This window comes from Cotesia glomerata, linkage group LG6 (genome assembly GCF_020080835.1).
Source record: "Cotesia glomerata isolate CgM1 linkage group LG6, MPM_Cglom_v2.3, whole genome shotgun sequence".
Taxonomy (NCBI): Eukaryota; Metazoa; Arthropoda; class Insecta; order Hymenoptera; family Braconidae; genus Cotesia; species Cotesia glomerata.
In genome coordinates this window covers 18,384,177-18,405,997 of record NC_058163.1, presented here as the reverse complement: position 1 = coordinate 18,405,997, position 21,821 = coordinate 18,384,177, and the positions used below count along the sequence as shown (strand labels likewise).

At 29.4% G+C, this 21,821-nt stretch overlaps 1 protein-coding gene and 1 long non-coding RNA gene across 2 annotated transcripts in view; one reads left to right on the top strand and one right to left on the bottom strand.

The window, feature by feature from the left end:
• LOC123266672 (integrin-linked protein kinase homolog pat-4) overlaps positions 1–21,821 on the top strand; it is a 70,784-nt gene that overhangs the window by 7,136 nt on the left and 41,827 nt on the right. The window lies entirely within an intron of this gene.
• On the bottom strand, positions 6,203–14,951 carry LOC123266679. Its single transcript, XR_006509834.1, has 3 exons — positions 14,872–14,951; positions 9,402–9,408; positions 6,203–6,214 (listed from the first exon to the last, which is right to left on the bottom strand). It is a non-coding gene; the product is annotated as an uncharacterized LOC123266679 (long non-coding RNA).

Genomic DNA, 21,821 nt, shown 5'->3' with positions numbered 1-21,821 from the left:
AAATCGTATCCGTTCCTTCTAACCGAGATTCGAACCCGAGCCGCGCGCTTGCCAGACCGATAACTAACCCCTTACACCGTACGAACCGATAAGATTGATGCACATCTTATTATTCTGATAAGCTAAATCTATATAGTGATCGAAGTGTGACGTGTTTATTATTTATATAATTTATGTTATTTAATATTGTGTTTCATGATGAAAATTAACTATTTTTACAAATGTTTATTATAGTTAAAAAAATGAAAGAGTCAAGTTGTTATATTACTTTAAACTTTGTAATATCGTTCTGTATATTTTAATATCTTATGATAATTTTCAGTGTTTAAAATTATCAATATTAAAAATTCAACTGTAAATTATTATATTTTAATTTTTTAAGACTAACATCAATTTTGACGATATGCAATTGTCTTGGTTAAATAATAAATTTTAAATTTTAGAATTTGTTAGCAAATATTCGTTAAACAACAATGTTTACTGTTTAAAATTCTATTACTTAATGATTTATTAAGTTTGAATTTCCCATTGAATGGCTAAGGCTAGGTTACCCAATTCTGGCTCAAGTCTTGTTGCTATTCAACGCCCATGGCTACAAAGAAAAAATTTTACTTAAATCAAGTAAATAATTTTAAGAATTTCATTCTTTCTGATTTGAGAGAAAAATTCTTAAACCAAGAAATTTTTTCTCAGACTTAAGTAAATTTTATTTAATTTAAAGGAATTTTTCGTTTTGATTGAAGACAACTAAATCCTTCAAAGTTATTTCTTCTGGTTCTAAGAATTTTTCGAATCTGAAGTTTGCTACTTTCTTTTTCAGTGATGGCTTCCCAATCCTGGCTAACCCTTTGGGTAATCATTGTGTTGCGACTGGGTGACCCAGACTTGGCTCAGGCTCGGGTAATAATTGTCGACCAAGGGGCGTGGTTGCCCAGTTCGGCCCGCTTTTTCTGGGTCACTGATGAATCGCCAAGGCTAGGTTAGCCAGTCTTGGCCCAAGGTTGGGTAATCATTGGCATGGCTGAGGCTGGTTAAACAGTTTGGCCCACGCATGGGCCATCACAGGTACGCCGAAGCGAGGTTTCTCAGTACTGGCTCAAGCCTGGCCCTTTGTATTTCTTGACTGGAGAACAAAATTACTTGGCTCAAGTAGTAAATTTTCGGTTCGCCCGAAGGAAGACCAAAGTTGTCTTGGCCGAGAAGTAAAAATTTTTCTTGAAATTCTATTCTTGGTGGGAAGCGGTACTTTTTCTTAATTCAAATTATCATTAATACTTGATACAAGAGAATTTTTATATTTTGATCAAGATTTTTAGATACTTTAGGGAAGCTTAGCACGCCACCTACTTCAGCTGAGAAAAAATTTTCTCATCTTGAGAAAATTTTTCTCTTAATATTTGATACCCATTTTAGAATTATTTTAGCGCGCAATTATACATATTGAATGAAAAAAATGATTCAATATTATTTGATCTTTCCCATTTGACATGTTGAGGTCAAATAGAAATATTAATGAAATTACTATCAAAGATCAGTAATTTTTTGGAGCAAGAGAAAAATTTTCTCAAAGACAAGAAAAATTTACTTCTGTCAGAACTCAATTTTTGGAGCAAGAGAGAAATTTTCTCAAAACAAGAAAATTTTTCTTGACTTAAATAAAATTGTCTTGGATCAAGAAACATGCATTTCTTGAAGAAACAAGAGGTGATTTGTTGGGAGGCATAAGTGAAATTTCTTGTGTCAAAAAAAAATGTTTTTTTCGCCCAAGTAAATAATTATGAAGAAAAATATTTTCTTGGCTCAAGTGAACCTTTCTTTCTGTGTAGAATTATGACATGGATAAAAGGTACAGGCCAATCCGATAGAATTTTGAATCTGTGCAAGTCAGAACAATACTCCAATTGAATTTCAAGTCTAGATCTCAAAATACAATTCTATAAAGTGCCCAGTGGAGCGGGCGGGTAACAGCTAGTATATGTAATATAACGCAGCTTGTGGACACGATAGCGTCTACAATTCTCAACGGACTTAGATGAAACTCGGTACAAATATTCTTTGGGTAATGACCTTGAACGAGTTCGAAGATGAGCAAAATCGATCAATTAGTTTAGAAATGGCGGCCATTTAAAATTTTCAAAATAGTGAAAATTACGTTTTTGGTCACTTCATTGATGTACAACTTTTGATTGAACAGAGATAGCTAATTTTTGAAAAATTCATGAGATAGCTCATGAAATTATCTTTAATTTGACGAATATGACATTGACATTTTGACCATTTTTAGTTATTTTATCAAAGTTAAGAGTGCAACTGAACCATTTTCAGGCAATGTGTAGTACAACCGACTTATGAATGTTATTCTATCGAGAATTCTTAACAGATCCTAACGAAATTTAGTATATAGATTCCTTGGACAATTAGCTTGCATGAGCCTTAAAATGAGCGAGATTCGTCAATAAGTTTAGAAATGATAGCTCCTTAAAATTATCAAAATAGTAAAAATCATGTTTTCGGTGACTTCATTGATGTATGAAAAGAGATTGCTAATTTTTGATAAATTCATGTGAAAGCTCATGAAATCGCCTTCAATTTGGCATTTATAACATTGACATTTTGACCATTTTTAGTTATTTTTTCAAATTTAAGAGTGCAATTGAACCATTTTTAGGCAATGTGTAGTACAACCGACTTATATACGGCATTCTATCAAGAATTTCATTCATTAAAATCTACTTTCCATTTCGGGTATGGCCGAATGGCGTTTTTTTAATTTATAATAAGTTTTTTTGCAGTGAATGTCTTGTTTACGCGTTGTGAAGGCCCTTCATAAATATGTAATGCCAAGACCTTTTATATAAAAAAAAATGCGATACACTAATAATTTTAACTCGAAAAAAAAAATTGTTATGATTCATTGCAATCAATGTTTTGTTATATGTCTAAAAGAGAACTACTGACCTATATTTAATCTAATAGAGTCCTATCATCTATTAAAGTTATGGGGTTATACATAGTTTCCAAGTAGCATTTTTACTCTCCTTTCTTTTTCAAGGGTTTAAACAAAAGTTCATTAACAGTTAAAAAAAAAGTTTGGAAAATCCAAATAAGCATGCCTTAAGCGCTCATGTCATACATAAATTATTTAGATTATAACAAAAATTATTCGTTTTTAATTTGAATTTTCCCGCGAGTAGTATTATCCCCTCTGTAGGTCGAGTTGAAGGAAAATTATAACAGATGATAAAACAGTTAGTAATTATACCATCATGTATGTATAGTTTCTGCTTGTTTATAGTTATTTCAATCCGAGCAAAAACAGTTTCACTGTAAAAAAATCGCGCCAAGTCTACGTTCATAAGACTATTAAGAAAAAAAAAATTTTATTTCTTCACAAAAAGATATAAAATAAAAAATTAAAAATCCAAGTAACCGATATGGTTGTATATGATTTTCGGAAATTAAAAAAAATTTTGTTGTAAATTTAAAAATTAAAAGAAACAATTTTGGAACGTATTTAGTGTGCGTGGTTACGAAATATTTCACTTTTTATGAATTTCCTAAAATCTATCTACTAGGACTTTTAAAAAAAATTGAAGTACACAATGACGCACACCAAGTACGTTTCAAAATTGTTTCTTTTAATTTTTAAATTTACAACAAAATTTTTTTTAATTTCCGAAAATCATGTCCAACCATAGCGGTTACTTGGATTTTTAACTTTTTATTTTATATCTTTTTGTTAAGAAATAAAATTTTTTTTTCTTAATAGTCTTATAAACGTGGACTTGGCGCGATTTTTTTACAGTGAAACTGTTTTTGCTCGGATTTCAGTATTTTTTGTAATTATAATAAAAATTGATAATTTTAATTTAATACATTTCCGGTGGCAAACTATCCCCTTTAAGCTATAGTTCATGTAAAAGTTATTCTTGCGCTGCCTGGCTTGTGTAATTGCTAGCTGTTAAATGTCTTTTTTCACTGTAGTTTCCCATCTATTATAAGATTAGCATGCATCCTTATATTATTTAGTCTCTGGCTGTCCGCTTTTTACATAAAAAAAAAGTTAAAATCTAAAAATCTGGGTCGCTATAGTTCGTGCTGATTATTTTTAATAATTTTAAATAGAAATTATAAAGATAATTGATAATAATCAAGTAATACGTGTAATAAAAAGCATGAACTACTATTATAAAATATCATATAAAAAAAAAATCAAAATAAATTTGAAAAAAAATTTGTAACCTCAAAAAACCGTTCTGCTTACGGTATATACACACTCGGTAGTCTGGCTTGAGAACGGAACTTGGCGCCAGACTCTATCGAGTCTGTAGATCCTGTTTATGAAAAATAATATATATGGCTGCCGAAATCGCAGAAAAAGTCACCGAACTGACAATCGAAAAAAATTAACTGTATCGAAACGGAATTATTTTGACACGCTATTTTCACAAGGGTTTTGACAAACTTCCTCAGGAATAAAATTAAAAAAAAATTAAATCGTGAAAGTGATTTTTGACAAAGTTTTGGTGTTATCAAGCTCAGTACTCCCGTGAATACCACGCTCTTATTCATTTAATTCATCAGAAAAACGAGTTTTTTCTGAGAAATCTTATGTAATCGATAAGAAAATTTTTTTAACGTGTTCTGTAGTTACTATTATTTATTTCAATATGCTTTTTATCCATAATTTTTTTCGTTTAAATTATGAAAATCACGTTTTCATCGAAATCACGATTTTTAAACGAGAGTAGAGCATACCTGCGCGCTTCGCGCTTAAGGCATGCAATTGTATTTAATAAAATATTTGTTAACTGTTAATAAATTACATTTAATAAATAATCTATTAACTGTCCAAAAATATTTAGTAGATCATCTAATGTTGAAACGTCATTAAATGATAAAAAAAAAATGTATTTTTTTTAATTTGATTAGAATGCTCATTCGGTGATGATTTTAATTTGTAATTATTCAATTAAATTTTTATGTTTATTTTATAACTACATCAGTTAACAAAAATCCATAAAAAGTTGGAATTCAAGAACATATTCTTGTCATAAAAGAAGATTTAGATTTGCAGCTCAATATATTCAAACTTTTTTTTTACCACACAACTGATATTGGAACTATATCATCACATAACAGTACAAAACATAAGAAAAGCAAATGTTATTCACAATCATTTTTCTAAAACTGTATTCCGAATTCAAAGACAGTTACAGGTTATCAGAAAATAACTTTACGAACTGGTAACCTAAGATTTTCTCGCAAGTTATTTCGGGATGCAGATAAGAGTTAAAAGGCAATTCGCATGGAAGAGGTGTAAGGCATTACAAAAACCATTACCTTCAAATTGTGAAAAACCAATTTCCGAACTTCATCTGGTAGGGAAGCTCAGGAAATTTATTGCGTGTATGTTATTTTCCAGTTATAAAACTTTTAAGCGGATAGACTAGAGAATATAGATAAAAATTGATAAGTGTTTCGTGTGCGTCAAATGCAAAATATTGAGACGTGATTTTTATATTGAAAATTTTATTTACTCAAAGTTTCATTCTTTTCAGTATCTTTATCATATAATATCACCATTCTTATCAAGTAATTAAAAAAAAAATATTAGCTTTATACGTTTCTCGGTGATTCTTAGTCTGCTCATCCATTTACAATCGTGATGTACAAAAACAATTTTCTCTGAAGTTTCCTGTAGTAAACTTTATAAAACACTATTTATCTTTTTCAAAAGCTCAAATTTATAATCCAAAATAAACCATACTGAACTTTTTCGAATCGATACAAACAGTTATTCAATTTACTGAAACAAAAAGTTACTAAATGGTAAATGGCCAACCGAAATAAATTTTTGATTACTTGTTATCAGTTTGTTTGATTGCTCGTAAAATAAAATTACATTGAGTTATTTGCCTCGTTAACTGGTTTCTTCTAGTACCTATACAATTTATTCTATTCAACTGCGAATTAAACTTGAAACATTTAAAAACCAATTCTATTAAAATAAAAACATCATCCGAAAAAACAATTTAGACTTCTGATTTGATAGCAATTTTCCATTAGGATGCAAAAAAACGAAAACTTGTTTTTATCCGGCTAAAAATATCTTAGCTCTGATTCTTCTTAAAAATTTTTCGATTCTGTCACTAAAGTTTAGTAACCAAACAAACTTTAACTTGAATCTTTCTTCATACACACGACAAACATCCTTTCCATTTCGCATTCTGTATCTCCATCCGTGAACATCGTCTTTAATTTTCTTCCAATGAAATGACAGCACGGTAAAATAGAACGACAGATATAAACTTATAAACATTAAAATTGGCCAACTGTCGTCTGGCTGTTCAGTTTCTTTTTTTTTTTTTTCGTTTTATTTTCATTAATTTTATTGCATCAAACTTTTTTACTCTCTTCTGAACTTTTCTTATTCTTTTATCAAACTTTATGTTTATTTAATACATATTATGTTTATCTATGTTCAATCCACTCTCAATTCTTACGGTGTACTACTTTGTTGGATTTTTCACTTTAAAATTTCTTTGTAGCTAAGTAATCCATAATTTTTACGCAAGACTGTACTCGTGGAGACGTAATCCATACAGTATTCATATGTATGTATACACTTTTTCATAAATTGTTGAACTTTAATCCGTTATTTATAATTTATAAATAATTAGATGGTCAAAAATTTTTTTTAACTCACATCAAATACATTAAAAGACTGTCAGTTTTTTGACAGTTTTTTTTTATAACTAAGAAACTGATACAGAACTGCAGAGAGCGTATGCAGTCAATGTTAAATATCCAATTTTTAATTGAATTCATCTCGGGTTATAGGTGGTCAATCGACTTCAAATTTTAACGGTAATTGTATCATCATGTCCTTAATAAGTATACAAAAATTTAGAATTTTCTGACGGTTCTGTTCTTAACTACGACAACTACCTTAACAGCCGGTCCCTTCTTTTTCTCGCGTCGTACTCATTGCGAGAAATGGTACTATCTTTTTTGTTGTACTCATGAATATAAAGCTATTGCAGTTTTATGTTTATCTTTTAATCAAATGAGAATTTCGAAAAAAGCGCTCTGCTATGGAATAGATAATTTAAGAAATCTATTACGTAGTAGAGCGTTTTTTTTCAAAATTCTTCTTTGTTTAAAAGAGAAATATAAAGCTGCAATCGTAGGGACCGGCTGTTAGAGTTTTCAATTTTTAATAAATACTTTTTTAGTAATAAATCGATATATAAGGGTTATTTCATGTTAATTTAACGACGCTTTCTGAGTGTCCTCCTTCGATTTTTTTTTATTTTTTAATATATTATTATAGATACAAAAAGAAGTATCCATGTAAATTTTTAACTCTCTATCTCAACTCATACCGAAGTTAACGATGTTTGGATAAATGATTTCAATATACTTATAACTTCTACAATAATTAAGATACTCCAATTTTAATGGCCTGTTTTTGTTTTTTAACGAACGTTTTAGATTTTTATTTTATGGGACGTCTGCAAAGTTAGCATTGACACAATCTAGCACTGACCGACATTATCAATGATTACTCGGAATCTAATTAAGCAACCGAATTCTAATTAGAGCAACTAATTAACAACAAATTGTAAACTATAAATAAATTTGGTTGTTTGAATAATTACCCCGAGATTCTTCTTGGCAATACTGGACGAGCCAATGTCAGCTTTACAGACTTCAAAATTGAAAAAAAAAATTTTTTTGATCTCGGTCTAAGCTTTCCGAATTTGCCCGGTCCGCCTTTGTCCTTTCTTTTCACTCTTTCCCAAATTTTTCGTTCAATGAAAAATTGGCTATCAAAATGACTGAAACAACTCTCTCAGCTAAGCTAGCTAAGACAATGTTCGCAACTACTTTCTAGTCACATAATAAGACTCAATAAGCAACGTCCTCGTTCATCTTACGGTAAAGAGCCATTTTAATAGCTGATTAAAAAAAATTTTTTAATATTCTGTAAAGTTATTGCTTGAAAAAAACTCTAAATTCATTGGTCAAACTTTTTATTATCAAATAATATTGAAAAAGTTAAATAACAAATATATAACATGGTTATTGACTTCCGAACATTCCTTTGTAAAAAGGCTCACTTTTTTAACACAAAAAACGCCATTTTCGAGTATAGTTCAAGTAGCAGAATATTACTATGGCCATCTGTGGGGATCTTTGAGAATAACAACAAAAAAATTTGTAACGGGGTGGTTAGCCCTGTCCAATTGGTCACCCCTTTCCTCTTTGAAAAGGGCGCCACTGGGATTTTATACTCGGTGTCCCAGAAACCGGGGAGCATGAGAAGGAAAGATCGGGTCGTGAGAAGTTGAGAAAGGCTGAAAAATTAATACTGAGAAACAATTATTAACAATTTAATTATTTATTCAATATAAACAATTTTATTTTAACAAAATTCCTTAATAATATTACCCTTAAAATTAACCTATCAATTACTTAATTGTGAGGACCTCTCACCTACGCAGGCACTTGCCAAAACTTATAACTAAATATCCTTAAATTCTTTCAACTATAGATCATTACGCATCTATCTTCTTAATTTCTTAACTCTACATAGACCATTACGCATCTATCCTTAATTTCCTAATTCAATCATAGACCATTACGCATCTAGATTCCTAATTTCTAAATTTAATCATAGACCATTACGCATCTAGATTCTTAATTTCTTAAACCCTCGTCCAACTGACGGAATAACAAACAACATGTTTTACCCAATAAAAACTTCTTAATTATTCAATTATCTGAACTAATTTCACATAAACAACCTCGTCTACCTGACGGAATACCATATAATCTTATTCAATTCCATATAAAATCATCCACCGGACGTTAACTTCATTTCTCAAATTTTCTTAAATACGCCCAACAATTTCTTAATACAAAATTCCGACCTTCAATTTTAATTCATTAATCCATCTACTTAACTAAATTCATTTTTAACTTACTTAACTATACTATCGTAATCTACTAAATTTTACGTCAACACTTGTTTACTGCAAATAAATCTTACTACATTACATAATCACTAAATTTCTGTACTAGTTCACTTACTAAATTTTCTACTAATATTTTCAATTAATAAATTCTACTGAACTCATTACAGGATTTACTAAATTTAATCTTCCTAGACAAAATTCTAAACATCAACTATTCGAATCCTAAGCGTCTCAATACAACTCTTAACTACATACATTCTAGAATGACCTTCACTGACTTAATTACGCATTTTCATTTCTTATTCAAATTTACTTTTCTTTATATCCCGAAAATTATTAACTAAATTAATTTATTATAGCCAGCAGGCCTATAATAAATTACTGATTAAATTATCTACAGTAAATTCACAAATAAACTATTAATCTCATTCTTTTAAAATAAATATCCAATAACAAAACTAGCTAAATGACCTTGGCGCATGAATCTCTAAAGTACAAAACTTGCTAATATAAAAATGACCGCTCGAGAAATTAATTTAAATTATTTCAGCCTCTTAATTAAATTAATAATCAATTTTGGCCTAAATTAATCGAAAATACCTAGAGACTCAATTATTGTTTTATCCAACGACGACTGATACCCCGGTCCAACTTGGCTGGCTCCGCCGCTTGACGTCTTGTCGTCTCAAACCACTATGTTAGCTTCCGGTCAGGACTTGTCCAATTCCAAATACCGTAATAAACTCCTCAGTAGTTGCTTTCTATCGTCGGCGTTCAAAACTGCACTCTCTTGACTTATCTAATCTCAACAAGGTCACTGATTCACAAAAGGCAAAAGGCCACTGGCTTCCAGAAGGGAAAAAGCCTCGATGTTTTTCGTGCTCGCTCTTTTATAACCCTCAGCTCAGGCTCTCGAACTTTCCTATTGTTACGCCCCGCTTCATTTTCCGGGAACAGTAGTGGGGAATCTTGATTAGCACGCCCGGTGACAAGTCGAAACTCTTGTCAAAAATCGAAAAGTAAGGGAAAACCCTTACCTACCGTGCGTCAATTATCGGGGTCGATAATGACCCCGGGAAGTTCGATTTTCCCTGTTACAAATTTATAGGTATAACTATATTTAATTTTAACAAAAACAATGTATATTTTATACATCTTGTAAAGTAGCCGCTGAAAACAGTAAATTATAATGTAAATATTTTCGTTCAAGATTACTAAGTACCAAACAAGACTGAGTTCAGATTATTATACCTTGCATTAGTTTCTCATACAGTGTTAACTGTATATAGCGACACTTAAGGGACTGTGAATTTTAGAGCGTTATTGAGAGTTGTTATTAAGTGGAGAGAAACAAAATTAATATTATTTTACTGCTATATTATAATATGTATTTGCTAGTCAAGTATAAAATTCATAAACAACGAACAATATAGATATATAATAACATAAATACAATTAGCAATACTTATTGCAGTTAGTCTGTTATCTTTATCTGATTTTTTTCTACTCCAGTACTTTAGTAGTATTTTATTTTTTTTTTTTATTCATAACTTGGGATAAGGTAAAAAGCCCCAGTATATGATCATGTACCAGTATATGATCACTCCATGTATTTGTATACCTATATTTGTGAGTATAGATATGTCAATAATTATTTGATCAATCAGTTTTTTAATCTGTCAATAATTGGTGTATCCGGATAATCTATTTAATTATTTAAAATTAATTAGTAAATATCACTGATTATCATTTTAAAAAAAGAAATTGATTAGTAAAAACATTACTTGAGACATTACCACAAATAAAATTCAACGATATTTACATTTTATTGCTTAAAAAAATGAAATCATAACTTTGTGTCTTATAGTGTCAATAATTGGGGCTTTTACCTTATTATTTATTACAGTTTACTTTTTTCCGTGTTAAAAAAAAATGAGTACTGTTTATTTGTGGTATTGAAATTACTATTACTTCTTTTAACTTTCTCTACTAATAAACTTTCGAGTTTGAAACAGTGTAATAAATTTATCATATGTGTGTTTATATTACCCTATGTCCATATACTTATTGCTACTAACATATAATATTTTAACCAAATTTTTTAACTTTAGTTTTTCATATTCAAATTTAAAGTGAAAACTTTTAAAATTTTATTGAGAGCATAAAGTAGAAAAATTCTAAGTCCAAAATTGGGCTTAGTTAATGTTTTCAACTGTAAACTTACGAAATTCTATGTTCTATGAAATCGTAAAATTAACCTACTTATGCTCTTAGTAGGCTGAAGTATTGCAAAAAAGGTGTTCAAAGCGATCCTAGGTTTTGGAGGTTGAAAATATTATTCTAAAACACTAATTTTGGCCTCCATACCCTATTTTCAGTACATTGAGGGTCAAAATAATATTTTACATTCAGCGGTAGGCACAACATAAAAAAAAAGTAGGCTTTTGAGGCTCGAATTAGTATTTTAATTTTGGCTCGGGACTTCTTCCCAGACTGTAGATATTCTTCAGAGAAAATATAGTCACTTTCAGTTTTCGGTCCAAGATCTACTCGAAACTTAGTAAACTTGACCGTGGCCAATGTTAGGTAAAAAATAAGTTAATTACAAGAAACTGAATTGTAATTCACAAAATAAATTTTTTTAACGAATCAAATTCTTTGTATAAAGTTTAGCATTAATTAAATTGAAATTTTGTACATTGAAAGAAAAATTGATTTGAGTTTTCAAGAAAAAAATTCTTAAATCAAAAAAAATTTTTGCTTCGAGATTTTTACTCTTAAATCAAGTTAAGGGGATCTTCTGGTTTGACGCCCTGATTTTTGAGCATTTTTTCGGGATTTTTTTGTAAAGGCCAATGAAAAGATAGAACTTTGAACTTTTTACTATTACATTTATACATATTTCAAGAGTATACAGCTAAACTTTTAGCTCAAAACATTCAGTAGAATTAAAGTTATAGTGGTCTGAAGATACCCGCCTCGAAAAAAATGGACGTTTACTTCCCCCATGATATCAGCTGATTGGCTTATTTGAAACAAAAAATGCGGCGAGATTTTAATTTGTATACTTAAATCCACCGAGTAAACTACTATCAAAAAAAAATTTTGAAAATTTATATTTTTCTTGTATCAAAAAGTTGACAAAAAAAAATGAAATTCGGACTTTTTTGTTTCGAAGTCTGTCAAAAATCCAATTTTCAAAACTTTTTTTTGATCGTAGTTTACTCGATAGATTTAAGTATACAGATTAAAATCTCGCCGGGTTTTTTGTTTCAAATAAGTCAATCAGCTGATATCATGGAGGAAGTGAACGTCCATTTTTTTCGAGGCGGGTATCTTCAGACCACTATAACTTTAATTTTACTGAATGTTTTTAGCTAAAAATTTAAATGTATACTCTTGAAATATGTATAAATGTATGGTAAAAAGTTCAAAATTCTATCTTTTCATTGGTCTTTACAAAAAAATCCCGAAAAAATGCTCAAAAATCAGGGCGTCAAACCAGAAGACTCCCTTAATTATTATTACTGAATGTATTTTGTGAATTTCCAAAGTGTATTTATAAATTTAAAAAAAAATTATTAAAAAGTAAAATATTATCATTATCCGATATTTTTAAAACATTTTTTTAACTTTTTTTTTTTACTCCTGAAACTTGGTCAAAACTATCAAGCAGTTTGGATGAGTGGATTATATTTTATCAACGATAAACACTAAATATCCTCGATCCTACAATTAAGAAATGAAAGCCTTTAGTTTATTGCATTAGAGAATAAAAAATAAAGATTTGTGGTTATAGGTGGTTGTATTAATGTATATGCCACTGGGGTATATCAATATAATCTATATTGTATAATAAACGTCACGTAAAACACATTAGATACGGAATTTATATCGGGAAAGGACACTAATTTAGTACAAATTTATTGGAAACGAATGCTGACACTTGATCGATATTTTTTTGTATTCAACGCGTGTCGCTGATCTGGATTTAAAATTTAAACAAAAAAATAATTTTTATAACTCTTTTAGAATAGGTTGGCAATAGCCTAGTCGGCTCGGTGCCCGCTTTTCGAAAGAGTGGGACCCGGGTTCGATCCCGGCACGCACCAATATTTTTCAGTGATTATAGATAAAAATATGTGCGTTACGTTGCCAGCCTCTGAACGTGGCAGAGATAGCCGGGCGGCACACGTCTGACTTGAGCGATCACCCATTTTAAGCAACAACTTGAATGAGTGACCACTCTAGTCAGCGTTGGCTAGCGCGAGGGATCTCTGTACACTAGGAGAAGGGCCTAATGCTTCAGTGGTCGATAAAGAAGAGTTTCTTATCAATCACTGTAGACTTAGCCCAGCTCCGACTGTACTATCATGGGTTTTCTCTGTGGTTTCCCCATGATTCTGTTCCAACAGCCTGAGAGGCAAGGTGCAGGGTAAATACGGTACAGAAAGCACAAGTCGGACCACAGCCGCAAAAATAAAAAGCAGGAAAATTCGATAATAAAGCAGGAAATACATGTTGAGGATATAAACATTTGTAAAATGTAACAGAGTTATTAAAATAACTGTACATCTGGAAAACAATAAAAAAAAAAAAAAAAAAAAAAACTCTTTTAGAATAATTAAATTTGTATATTTTATTGAAGAAATTTATTTCTAAAATTAGTAGGGGAAGGGGAGGGGACAAAATGGGCCCCTTAAGAAAAAAATGTTGTTATCCTTAGTGTTTTTCTCTGGTTTTACTTTTTTTTAGTCCCTTGCCAAGTATTTGACTTCAATTTGCTTTGTTCATTAAAAATGAAAAATTAAAAATGTGGGGCAAAATGGACCACCTTCAGAAAATTTTTATAATATGAGTTTTTCAGCTCGTTTTACTTTTTTTGGCCTTTTACTGAGTTTATGGTATTAATTTTTTTGTGTATATCGAAATTAAAAAATTGAGAAAAGTGGGGTGAAACAGGCCCCCCTAAAAAACTCAATATGTTTCTTACTTGTTTTATATTTTGAATTTTTTTATTATGTATTCAGTATAAAAAATTAGGATAACAATAGACCCTAAAAGCCATCCCTGCTACTTCCCGCTAACTCCATACCTAAGCGCTCCACATTTCACGCCAAAAGCAATAATAAATCAGGTAAAAAATGTCGGAGTAATTTAAAAAAAAAAACGCGTTTTTTGAATTATTTCGACAACGATATCTCTCAAACTAATCAACCAATTTCAGTCGCGTTAATGGCGATCAACGCGGGTTTCTAAGCTTAAAAACCGATCAGTTTTTCGAATCGATAGGTAAAGCCAATAAAAATGTATCACAAAAAAAAACAATTTTTTAGAATTTTTTTGACGATATCTCACAAATGAATTAACCGATTTTAAAAAAAATTAAAAGTTATTTTATGCAGTCTTTCTAGAACAAAAAGATTATTTATCACTAACCAAACAATCGGACGTGAAATTTCAAAGATATGTTAAAAAAATATATTGAAGTGATTTTTTAAGCTCTAAAAATCATCTCGTTGAGTCAAAAACGATCCAGGAATAAGTGTCAGAGTTATGTAAGAAAAAAAAAACACTTTTTCCCTGATATTTTGTTCACGATACCTCACAAACGAATCGACCGATTTTGATCGCGTTGACGGCAATCGACGAAGTTTTTTAAGCTTAAGAGCTGATTAGTTTTTGAAAACGATTGATTCAGCAGATTAAAATTTATTAAAAAAAAAACATTTTCTGAAAATTTTATTTTCGAGATTACTCAAAATCAATTGGCCCGAATTACCTTAAATATTATAAAATATTTAAGGGCAAAGAAACTCTTTCGATTGCTGTCAATCCCGTTTGAATCGGTCGAGCCGTTTAAAAGTTATGAGAGGTTTACGTTCACACACACACACACACACACACACACGGCCGGACATCTCGGCAAGAATAGTCAGAATGGCTTCCTGGGACCTCAAAACGTGGACATCCGATGAAAACTAGGCTTTTGAAAATCGGACCGAAATCAATAACTTCCCATTATTGAAAACTTTTCAATTTTCTTAGCGCGAAGTTGAAATATATATTTATGTATGTATTTTATTCAGAATGATACAAAACACGTGTTTAGGTTCAGAAACATTTGAATTAATATCGTGAATACAGTTGCCGGTTCTCACGCAAACATACGTAGATGTCCTTACTTTTACTTTGTTGGTAACTTTTTTTGAAAAACTAAAATGTTGACTAGCTAACTTCAGGGTGTCGGTTTTTCGTGACGGTGTGCGCGCGCATCTTAAAAATTTACTCTCATAATTTTTCCCTAACGCGCCAAAAGAAGTATAACTTCAAAAAAAAAGAAAAGAACATTAGAGTAAAAAAAGTAATAAATTTAATGGGATAGATTAAACTCTTACCCCGTCTAGATTTTCTGAAAGTACAGTTCCTGATGAACAGAAATGTACTACAAATGCAGATTTACAAGCATGTTTGCACAACAATCACATGCTTGTAAAGGTGGACCATTTCTTGAACTCCGCCGTTCATCTTACGGCACCAAATAAATATTTTATTTGCAAAATAAATTTAAGAGTAATAAAAGTAATATTTCGAAAAAAGTTAGCACGTGCTATTGTGCATAATTGACATTTTAATCACATCTGATGAATGATTGAACGAGAAAATTAAAAAACTACATGATTAGTTTTAAATTCAATGCTTTTGTGTCATAAATTTGAATTAGTTTAGCTGCTGGTAATGAGTCATATATTATCCGTTTTTTTTTCATTGATATCCAGTTCAATTTGTGAAAATTATAATAAAATTATTAACAAACACGAACCACCTAGTATTCATTACACTTTAATTTAATTACTTTTTTTTTACAAATATAGTACTTCGCCTCTTTATGTACTTCATTCTACTTTTACAAGTTCCATTAATTTTACTTTACAATTTTAATATACGTGATATTATAATCGAAATAAAAAAGTATTCTGCGTTATTATAAACAAAAAGATAGTTGTTCAATAAAAATTATTTCGGGCTTTTGAAATATCCTGGTACATAAAATGAAAAAGAAAATAAAATTATAAATTTTCATCGTTGGAACTTTTGTTGTTTTATAATGAAAAAACGCTCGATAAAGTGTATTTTATAGCGCAAGTGGGAAATATTTCAAAACAAAAGCGTGACAATATATCATTTCCCGAGATAGGTTTCTGTACTGTAGTTATTTTTTATGAAATAATTCTTTGTTATCTTCAGAAAACAATTATAAATTTTATAAACGATAAAAAAATTTCAATTGAAAACTCAGGATTAAACATACTGCAGTCGGTACTGTAAGTCTTTCTATAATATGTTTATATTATACCAAGTTCGAATGACTGCTAGTATGAACAATTGATTCTGTAGAAATAAATTTTTAAAAAGTATAAACATAAAGTAAATTATTAATCAAAAAAGTGGATTGTTGTTTAATTAAAGCAAAAATTTTTAGTTTACAAATTAGGATGATGCAAAAAAACTGACAAGATTTTTTTTTCCGAGTCTTCTGTGAAAATATGTCAATTTAAAATGTTTAAATTTAAAAGAGTGTACTTTAAAAATCAGGTTGGTAAAAATATGTTTAGGGGACGCTCAAAATGTTTCAAACTTTTAAAGTACAGTATTTGAAATATTTTCAAGCGATTTTTTTCAATCAAGTTGACTTATCAAAGAATATAAATAAAGCAAGAGACGTGAATAAAAGTCAGAAAAACAATTATTATTATTTATTTCTGAATTTACATGATTTTCATCCTAGAATATAATTGAATGACGATAAAAAATATTAAAAACCAAAAGAAATTCAATTTTTAACGACTTTTAAAACTTTTACAAATTTTGAATGACATAACAATTTGTTATGAACAATGAACTGATCTTTAGAGAGAGAAAAGTCTTTGAAACATGATATACTAACATTTTCTTATAAATGACTCGAAAAATAAAAATAGTCATTTTTTTGCATCACCTTACTCAAAATTAATGCTATTACGGTCATAAATAATCAAAACCTTAGATGAAGAAATTATATTTTTTGAAACATTTTACATTTATCATATAATTTATATCCTTTTTTCTTTGCAAAAATATTCATTTTTAAAGAAATCTAATAAAAAATTTGATTAAAATTTGATCTCACAAGACATACCTGATAACTGATAAATTGCTTTTCCCATACTGTTCCTTGATTTATTACTTCTTATTCAAAATATCTATGAACATTGAATTTTAAAATGATGAAGTAAACAGACTGACAAAAAAAAAAAAAAAAAAAAAAAAAAAAAAAACTTAAAATGAATAAAACATCTTAGAAAATAATAATAATTATTATTTTAAATAAAAAACTGTATAAATTATGATAAAATATAATGTACAAAATTATCATTTGGATTATAAATCACTGCCAGTTGAATAAAAAAATGACAATACATTTTTTTTAATAGTATGAAATGAACCGAAAAAACGTACTTAGTTTTGCACAAATTAACTTTTTGAGGCTTAAAGTTGTTAGAAATTAAAATTTTCGAGTGACACATTTCGATTAGGTAAAGCTCAAATTTTTTAAAGTAATATATTAATTCTGGTTAATTAATTTAATTGGTTAATTAATTCTAATTTTGGTGATATATGTTAAAGCCAATATTGATCATAATGTGCTAATCGAAGATAGAAATAACGTTAAATTTTTATCAACGGTAATTAATACCCAAAATGGTGATGTCATTAAAGTAACTGGTACCTACAGATCACATGATGTCAACAAAGAATCTTATATTGAGGCGATTAAACAATACATCGAAGGCAACAAATCATCTGTTAATCATGTTTTGGCGGGTGATTTTAACATTAATATATTAAGTGATGAAGATGTATCCAACGATTTTTTGTCCAATTTTTTGAATAGCGGTTATATTCCCTATTTTAACAATATAACTAGACCTAGTCTTTCCGTAGATGGTGGTTCCTGTATAGACAATTTCTTTATCAAATCTAATTTAAATAATATAAACTCGTTCACGTATACTAGTGCTTTTACAGACCACTACACATTATTTGTTTCAATTAGAATAGACAAAAGATTAAATAAACCATTATTTTTACCTTGTATTAATTATGATAAACTAAGTAATCTAAGTGATCAGATAAAATGGAACCTGTTGACACTAGAAAATAATCCGGATGTTGCAATAAATAAATTAATTTTAATTATACAAGATCTTGTAAAAGAGTCGTATAGTGTTCCAAATAAGAAAACTAGAACTAAATTTAGTCCTAGGAAGGACTGGATCACAACGGGCATAATAACCTCGTGTAAAAGGAAAGAAATACGACTTTATCTAACTTGGAAAAAGAATAAAAATAGTATAATTCTTAAAGTAGAATATAATAACTATTGTAAAGTTTTGAATAGAGTTATCAAACTTGCAAAACAAAATTACTTAAAAAATCAAGTGAATAATTATAAAAATGAGAGTACAAAACTATGGAACTTTATTAAACGTAAATTAGGAAAAAATAGTGATAAAAAAGATAATATTGAATTCATTTTAAATGATGATTACAAAATAATTCATAAGAGAGAGATCTCTGATCATTTTGTCGATTATTTTAGTGATATTGGATATAAACTAGCCTCAGATATTGAAAAAAATATCAAATATGAAAAAAAAACTTTTGAGCATAATCAATTCAGTATTTTTCTCAAACCTACTTCGATTGAGGAAATTGGGAAAATTATTAAGGAATTGACATTAAAATCTGGGGGAATAGATGGTATAAATAGCAAAGTATTAAAATGTTTATCAAATAAAATTAGTATACCTCTGGAACATATTTTTAATGTATGTATGAATGAAGGCATATGGCCTAAAGCTTTAAAAACTGCTGAAATAATACCTTTGCATAAAGCAGGTGACAAAGTTTTAGTTTCTAACTATAGACCAATTTCTCTTATATCTAATATTGCTAAAATAATGGAAAAAATTGTATATTCGAGATTGGTAGACTTTGTAAACAAACACAAGTTAATTTCGGATATACAGGATGGTTTTGTAAAGAACCGTGGTACAAAAGAGGCTATCTCTTTTGTTACTGAATATATATACAATAATTTAGACATAAGTTGCCCAACTGTGATAGCTTTTCTCGACCTGGCAAAGGCATTTGATACTGTTAACCATGCAATTTTACTAATCAAACTTGAAGCATATGGAATTAGAGGTGTTGTACTGGATCTGCTGAGAAATTACCTAAATGACAGAACTCAAACTGTAAAAGTGAATAACATATCAAGTAAGGAAAGATATGTAAAAGTGGGTGTCCCTCAGGGCACGATTTTAGGACCACTTTTATTTATTCTTTATATTAATGACATATTCAAAGTGGTTCCATGCAACTCACTAGTCTCCTATGCTGACGATACTGCTGTCTTATGCTCTGCTAAATGTTGGTCGGATGTTCAGTCTTTAATTACTACTTGGCTGAATGATATTAACTTGTGGATGTGTGCCAATCAATTATCTCTAAATATAGATAAGAGCTCGTTTATTACTTTTGGATGTTATGTTGATAGTGTCCCAACTGAATTTAAATTATATCTAGTCAATAAGGAGCTAAAAAGAGTTCAATCCTACAAATATCTGGGATTGATCATTGATAGTAGACTAAAATGGGACTATCATACCAAAGATTTATTAACTAAGTTAAAATTTTTTACATATGTTTTCTATAAACTTAGTTTATTTATGAATAGAAGGAATTTAAAAATAATTTACCATGCAATGATTGAAAGTATTATCAACTACGGATTAATTGCCTGGGGTGGTGCTTATAGTACCACTAGAAATTCTATAGTATCAACTCAAAATAGACTGATTCAAAAAATTATTATAGATGAAAATTGTAATATTCTAAATATACAAAAAACTTTCATTGTGAACTCACTCATCTTCTATTTCAATGATTGCAGGCACAAACTTTCAAATACTTTTTTCAATACTAGAAATAAGTCAATCTCACTTCCTAAAATTAATAAAAACATCACAAGTCAAAGTGAAAAATACACGGCCTTTAAATATTTTAATTTACTACCGAACGAATTGAAATATTTTGCCGGAACAACAAAATTACTGAAAATAAGTCTAATTCGATGGATAAAGCAATGTGACTTATGATTTTTCTCTAAACTACTATTATAAATTAATTATATATGTAAACTAGCTTTCTTGATTTGTATTTTAATTTATACCAGTCCTATGAACAGATGTTATGCATCTCTATAGGACAGATATGTCATTTATTATATTATATTATATTTGATTATCTGTAATATTTTCTGGTTTAATAAATAAATAAAAATAAAAAATTCATTATATATCTGGAAGCAAAACAATTTTTTTTGGAAGCAAAACAATCAGCCAAAAATAAGATAAAGCTTGCGAATTAGTTTGGCAAAATACCAAGCATCAGCAAAAGTTCAAAAATTATAAAATGAACGAATCTTGATGAGAATAAAATTTATCGGCTCGTTTCGTAACTCGTCAGCGAAACTCTAACAAAAAACTGACCATTATTAGATCACAGCGTATATGTAAACAAGCAATTTCACGATAACTTGGTGAACCGTATTTACTATCGTTGGTTCCATAGATCAGATGGAACTTAATTGAATATAAATTTTGGTATCTTTTTCAATTTTTTGTAGTAAATAAAAACAACCGATATCAGTATTTTTTTTGTTCATAAAATGGCTAATTACTTTTCACTGGGTGCATTTACCACAGCTAATCTCTAAAGATAGCGAGTTTCCTTCCACGAAAAAATGACGTATTTTTAGTCAGAAGGTGGGCTATCTATTTTTTCATATTTATGGAGACTACTTCTTTATTTTTCAATAAAGTAAAAAAGTTTAATCTATTAAACTTGAAAAATTGTCTTTTTATCAATGGTTGATGAAAGAAAGCTGTAATTAATTTTTATCCGATTATCTATGTAATTAAGAGAATAGGAAAAATTTTGTCTCCGGTGTATTTAAAAGATACAATAAATTTTTAACTTTCCGCTATGAAAATCAATAATTTTCAAAAAATTGAGGTTATTGGTTTCACCCCGATTTTCGAAAATCAAGCATTTTACTAGGATGCCACACTGTGCGCATGCGCGCGTGTGTGTGAATGTGTGTTTGTGTAAACTTCTCGTAACTTTTGAGATGACCTTGAAATTAGCACATAGCCGATAAAAATAATTTTTAGTTAAGGATATCTCGAGTAGGCATGGAGTTACGGAAAATGGACGCATATAAGATTATTTGGCAAGAAAATATCTATATGTACAAAATTTTTTATGACCAAAAATAATTTTTGGAAAGCTTTCTAAAAGTTCTGGATCTATGGATCTCTAAATATTCATGCACTGACAACGAGATACGAGGCGGCAGAAAGTCCGAAAGTCGGTATAGTCCAGTCGGCAGGGAAATATTAGGTCGTTTGTTTACGACTTCCAATGTAAATGGGGTAAATTGGATTTTTTTTTTAAAATACTCAGAAAAATATGTAGATCATTCTTTAAAAAAAAAAATTCGAGGAAATTCAATTGTTTAAAAAATAGCCATTTTGCAAGTAGCTTTGGATTAAAATATCTCGGAAACTATGCAAAATTAGTGGAGACATCCTGCGTATGAAATTTAGAGAATAAAATAAGGAACAAAATGAGCCTAATCCAATGTCTTTACGACTAATAGTTTGCGAGATATTAATTTTTTAATGAAAAAACGCGCGGTTCCGCTCGAGCGCTTGTAAACAAATAGCT